The following is a 6540-nucleotide window of genomic DNA, read 5'->3' as shown; positions in this document are numbered from 1 at the left end:
TTTTGAAACATTTTTCAACAGGGGCACTGGCTAAGCTTGCAAAGCTATGATTAAGAGTTATGGTGGCGCCGGTTTCCCTTAACCCTTTGAGGACCACAGCGCAGGCACACCTCAGGCTGGTGCCTGGCCATGGAAACCCAGACACACAGATACACATCCCGAACGCAGCAAACACAGACGCAGACACAAAGTGCATGGGGCCCCCACCCTGATAAAGCCATCATGCAGATACACATATTCTCATACATGTATATGCTCTTCCAGATACACATAGAAATACAGCTGCACACATACTCGTTCCCACCCAGAAACCCACAAATCAAATGCACCTGCACACAAATGCATGCTACATGAAGCCCCCCAGCACACACTACACACAGATACCTCCCATTCCATCATTCCATGTCTGCACACCCTCACACTTACACACTGTGACACTGAGATGTGCACAGTCACATTGTGCTAACTTCTGACACTAGGTCAGTGGCCAACCAGGGATGGGGACTCTGAAAGGAGGCTGGAAGATGCTGAGGAGTCCCACAAATGCAGCTGTGGCCACCACAAGCAAAGAATGGAGACAGCCCAAAAGATGGGATCTGTGGAGCCTGGGCCCTACTAGGGCCAAAGCCCAGCTCTCCTCGGTCCCTCATCCCTAAGACAGCCCCGCCCCTCTCACTGCCAACTAAAGCAAGGGATGGTTTTTCCTGGAAGGAACCAGCCATATAGGAAAGCTGTGAAGTTATGACTCCATCAAAGTTGCTTGTATACCTGCTTGTGCCACCTGGCCTGGCCCTGGGTGAGTTGAGAATTATTAAGATTCAGAATTAAGAATGATTAAGCAGCAACATGCCCTTCTCAGCATGGCATCCCCTAACTGGATTGGAGCTGTCCTCTAGCCATTATCTGATTCAGAAAATCTGCATTAGCCCAGTTGTTATTTACCTCAGGGGTGGGAGAGTCGTGGGGGAGATTGTAACTTAACCCCCCACAGGGTGAAGTTCTAATGATGAGATTCCCAATGGTGAGACTGGTGAGGTTTATCAGTTATCCATTGCTGTATAACAAATTACCCCCAAACTTAGTGGTTTGCAGTAAATATTTATTGTATCTTAGTTTCTGAGGGTCAGCAATCCAGGAGCAGCTTAGCTGGGTGGTCTGACTCTGGGTTTCTCATGAGGCTGCAGTCAAGCCGCGCTGTCCAGGGCTATATCATCTTAAGTCTTGCTTGATGGGAGCTGGAGGGTCCTATTCTAGGAAAGCTCACTCTCATGGCTGGCAGTTGGTGCTGGCTGTCAGCTGGGGTGCCTCAGTTCTCTTCCATGTGGCCTCTAGGAGGATAGCCTGGACTTCGTTATAGGGATGGATCAGAGAGAGAAAGAGACAGAGAGAGAGTGAGAGAGAGACAGAGACAGAGGCCGGCGGTGGGGGGGTGGGGGTGTGCCGACAGAAGCTGTAAACTTTTATAGGCTAATCTTAAAAGTGACATCCTGCCACTTTGTTATATTCTATTCATTATAAGCAAGTCACCAAGTCCATCCCATATTCAAGAAGAGAATTAAGCTCCACCTCTCAAAGGAAGAAGTATCAAAGAATTTTGGGCATGTTTTTTTTTAACTGCCACAACTAGGCAAGGAGACATTTCCATTTTACCCAGTGTCTGCAAGATGATAAGCACCTCTTGATGTCTCCAAACCGCAGGAAAACCATGGAGCTACCTTGAAGTTGGAAGGGTGTGGTCAAGGGATGGTGGGAACTCAGAAGTATCCCTTGCTTAGAACCACAATACTGCGTTATAGCGTGCATGGTAATTAAATGCATGAACTCTGGAGCCAGACTGCCTGGGTTCAAATTCAGGGGGATAAGGGAGGGATGCTCCCTCACCGGGCTCTGTTACTTACTAGCTGTGACCTTGGGCAAGTCAACCTCTGTGCCTCAGTTTTCTTATTTGGAAAATGGGGGAAATAATCATGCTTATCCCCCTGGGTTGTTATAAGGATTGTGCTAAATGAGTTACTACTTAGCACTATGCCTGGTATGTGGGAAATGCCACATAAGTATCAGCTAATACTATCAGTTCTTCACTGTCATTGGTGACTCCCTCCCTGTGAACACTTTCTCACAAGGGATTTCTTGAGCACCTTTGATGTTCCTCAGGCTAATCCCATATACCCACTACCACCTCCCCAATTACTCTGGACCCCTCCCTATGACCAGCCTCACAGCCTGACCCAGCCAGGGGGCCAAGCAGAGGGGCTGGGCTCCGTGAGCTCCATTTGACCCTGCCAGCCCAGCACTGCCTTTTGTGGCCTCTCTGGGAATGTTGTGCAATATGTTGGCCACAAACATTTTACGAGCAAGAGGACAGGGAGAAATTTTCCTCTATCGACCCACAGTCAGGGTTGCTCCCTCCCCCTCCTCTCTGTAAGTCTCCTTGCCAATGAGAGGGCCAAGGCCAAGGCTGTCCTCTCAGCAGAGCCCCCGAAACAGCAGCCCAGTCTCAGGAGCCCTTTTCCCAGTCTTCCCAGCACTGGACCTGAAACAACTACCTCTCCCCAACTCCACCCCTGGCACAGAGGAGTAGGCAGAGTTCTAATCTAGGCGTTCTGGGTGCATAGGGCCTAGGAGCCTTAGCCCCTTGGGGCAGGGAACCCCTCTAAGGTTGCTTGCTCTAGGATCCCCAACACATTTTCATCCAAATACCAATAAATAAGAAAAATAAGGTTTTTATAGGAAATTTCTCATAAAGCTACATCTATTCAATTTGAAGGTCTATCCTCTCTATTCTGGGATTATGTCTTTTCTACTTTTTTGATGCTAAAATATTCTCTTTTTTATAAAATGATGCTGACAGCAGTTAGTAGTTTTCCATCTGTGCCCTTATATGGCAAAATTAATAGCTGGCAATTTTATTCTGGAACTCATATTTAAAACATTTTTTGCTGGCCCATGCAATGCAAACATGTGAAACACCATTCTCTTCTACACAGAAAGCACAAAACTCCCCTTCCTCATCAAGAACTCCTGCTGACCTCTAGCTTGGGTTCAAACACCTGCTGAAAAGGGGGAGCTCACTACATTCCTGCCTCAGCTTGGCCAGCAACTTGGTGTGACCCGAGGCAAGCCCCTTCTTATCCCGAGCCCTGGTTGGTCTCCCCATCTGCTCAGCGAGCAGTGCAGACTGATGTTCCTTCTCACTCTGTGATCTAGACCCACTCCAACTGCTACCCCGAGCCCTGCAGCCCTTCTTGCTCTACTCCCTCATCCACCTCCACCCTGAAATGACCACAGGTGGATGCTGATATGCTGGGCCAGGCTGGCTGGGCCTGGGATGCCGCCTTACCAGGTTCCACTGGGGACACAGTCTCTGAGCTGGGGCTAGGGGTGTCAGAGGGGTCTTTGGCCTTTGGCCTGGGGGACCCGTTGGGATACGACAGGGACAGAGAGAAGGATTTATCTCAGGGGCTCGGCCTGCGCTGAGCTCTTGGGACCCCCTCCCCTCCCTGCCCCTAAGGCTTGGCTGAAGAACAAGGGGCCCCTTTGTGGGGCCTAATCTCAAAGCACTTCGGCTTTAGCGACCTTCAGGGATGAAAGCGCCAGGAGCTAGCGGCCGGGAGGTGGTGTGGGGGCAGCCCTGCTAATCCCTGCGCTTTTGCCAAACAAAGCTGCCAGGGGGGGCTGGCTCCCGGGAGATGATCCAGAGAACCAATTCCCCGAGCCTAACCCGCTCTGACAGCCCCACAAGGAGAGGCCCGCTGCCCGCCCCCATGGCCCCAGCACGGCCACAGGGGCTGAGGGAGGCCTGGCCTGGGACTGTTGGGCACATCCTCCCATCCACCCATGGATACCCTTCTCTGTCCGTGAGCATGTTTCTCCACTTCCTTTCCCCCGTGTCAGCTACACTGGCCTGCTGGTTCCTCAGCCTCCAAACACTGGTCTCCTCAGGCCCTGCCACCCTAGTCCCCCTAGCATCCCAGTTCTAATGCTGGGGGGAACATCTCAGCTCCCAAGTTCCCCAATATCCAAAATCCTCAGCCTCTCCCAATATAATCCCATTCCTTAGTACCCCAGACTCCCAGCCCCTCAGCCACCCAATCTCCACCTCTCCTGATTTTCAGCCCACAATCCTTAACTCTGCATCTCACAGTCTTTCAGCCTTTCTCCCCCAGCTCCCCACCCCAGGCTCCACAGAACACCAGCCCTGTTCTCCCAGCCCTTCCCCTCCTGGGCTGGGCAGACACCCCTGCCTTTCCATGGGATGCATCTGGCTCACTCTGCCCTATGCCCTTCCACCTGACCAGGCTTCCCAGTACCTCAGGGGCCCAGACCTGTGCTCAGCGTGGCCATGAGAAGACGGAGGAGGGAAGTGATTCTGACTCAACCCTGATTAAACCTGTGTTGTGCACCAGACACTCTCTCCACCCATGACCACTTTGAACTCCTGATGCTTCATTTCAGTCTCACAGGTGAGCAGCATCGTGGCCAGAGGAAGGGGCAGGGGTCTCTCCTGGGCTCCATGACTTGAGAAAAGCAGCCCAAAGGGCTACTTTCTTGGGGAAGAGGATGTTAACAGGGCTGGGCATTCTGCTGCCCTATGGTTCTCCTAAGCTGAGGAGACTCAGGATGCAGAAACCTCCACCAGGCTCAGAGAGGGCCAAGTGCCAGGTGGGTCACCCAGGCTGGCAGGGGCCACTGAGGATGGCCTTGCGGCCCACAGGGGAGGAGGTGGGCAGGGCAAGAGGGTGGATTCCCAGGAGAGAGGTGGGGGCCAGGCCAGCCCAGAGCATTTTCCCACCATAGCTTCTGCTGTCTCCACTCCACTAATCTGATTACGATATTTACCAACCTCCCATGGCCTGCTTGGGAGGGGTGGCGTGTTACACTGAGGATCTCAGTTCCAGTTCCCAGCATCATGGGAGGCCCAGAAAGGTGTTTATGGGACCTGAAATGCCTGCACCAGGCTGCTCCTCCTGCCTGCGGTCACAGGGATATCTGAAAGACCCTTCCCCATCAAGTCTAGCCTTCTTCAGGAAGTCTCCCTTGCCACCCTCTGTGTCCAGGTTCCTGGGTCCTCTCCGGTACACTGGGCTCTCATGCTGTCCCATCACATTATTAACGTAATATAATAATTATATTATTCAAATCTGAGGCAGTGCCTTCCTTCCTGAGGATAAAAACTTTAATAGTGAGTTTGCGGGCACTGACGACAAAGAGGGTGGTGGCGCAGACCCCAGAGGGCTACTCCACCTCCACTAATTGGCATCTGTGTCACACACAGTTGCTATGACCTCACACTCAGGCTCAGCTCCTTCCTGAAAAGTGGGGTGGGGGAGCACTGAAACACCCGTGTCGGGATTTAGGGAGAGAACAGACCAGACCATGGTGTCTTTCTCTCACACACACCTATGCACACATGTCCACACACTGTGAATGCACCTGCTGTCACACTGTCACATAGGGAGGGCCCACTCCTCCCAGCCCCTTCTCCCTCCTCTGTGTCAATTGGCAAAGGACAGGAGGTCTATAGGGAACGCCTTGGGCTTGCTCCCTTCCAGAGCCGATGTAGGTATGAGAGTTCCGTGGAGTGAGGACGCTGCCTGTAGATGAGAGAGGGCGATTCTTTGGGGGCTGGGAGGGAGACTCTTACTCCTTCTCTAACCCAAAATAGGACCATTTAAGAGGCAAGATGCCAGCCTCCCTGAGGATTGAGGACAGAGGAGGTAGCACTCCCCAGGAGAACCAAAATGCCTTTTCCCCCTCCTTCTCCTTCAAGGGTCTAAACCCCAAGTTCATTCATCCCTTGCAGGATTTCAAATAGAGAAGGGTTTTTGTGGGTAACAGATAAGGGTTTCTTTAAAAAGCTAACAATCCAGGACCAACTTCAGACTGGGACAAAGCTTGCCCCTACTGAGGGCCCTAGGGTTCCACCCACAATGTACTCAACACTTACCCCTTTGGGTAATTCCAGCCAGGGGTTTGAAGAATAGGAACACACCAGACGTCACCAAGGATCGGCCGCCCCCTGCTGTCAGGCTCGCAGAACTGCATCCTCTCCCTAGGGTGCCGCTCCCAGGCTCTTTATGTACTCCCGCATTCACACAAGACCTGCGCCTCTCACCTCCACATGCCTGTGGTTGGGTCAAAAAACCCATTCTGCCTTTAGGCTCCAATTCCTCCACTGGCAGCTGCCTCGAAAAGGAGAGGGCCAGGCTGAGGTAGGGGCAGCGAGGTTGGAAAGATGGAGTTTCAAAGGCTGAATCTTGACTGTTCCACCCCTAAGGTACAGAGCGGGAGGGAGAGACTAACACAGGAAACAGAAGTCAGTCTGGGGCAAAGTGGCCCTGAGACTGGAGAGAAGGGGCAAGGGAGAGGGATCTGATGAAGGAAGAGAGAGGGGACAAATCAGAGGGGCACAGTGAGAAGGGCACAGGGAAGGGCAGGTAAAGTTGACGCAGGTGACAAGGGAATGGAGACATGGGCACAGGTGAGGGCACAGGTGGGCTGGGGGAGAGAAAAGGGGGCAGGGAAGGCATAGGGAGGCCT

Source organism: Theropithecus gelada, chromosome 1, assembly GCF_003255815.1.
Source record: "Theropithecus gelada isolate Dixy chromosome 1, Tgel_1.0, whole genome shotgun sequence".
NCBI classification, from domain to species: domain Eukaryota; kingdom Metazoa; phylum Chordata; class Mammalia; order Primates; family Cercopithecidae; genus Theropithecus; species Theropithecus gelada.
Note: the sequence above shows the minus strand (reverse complement) of the source record.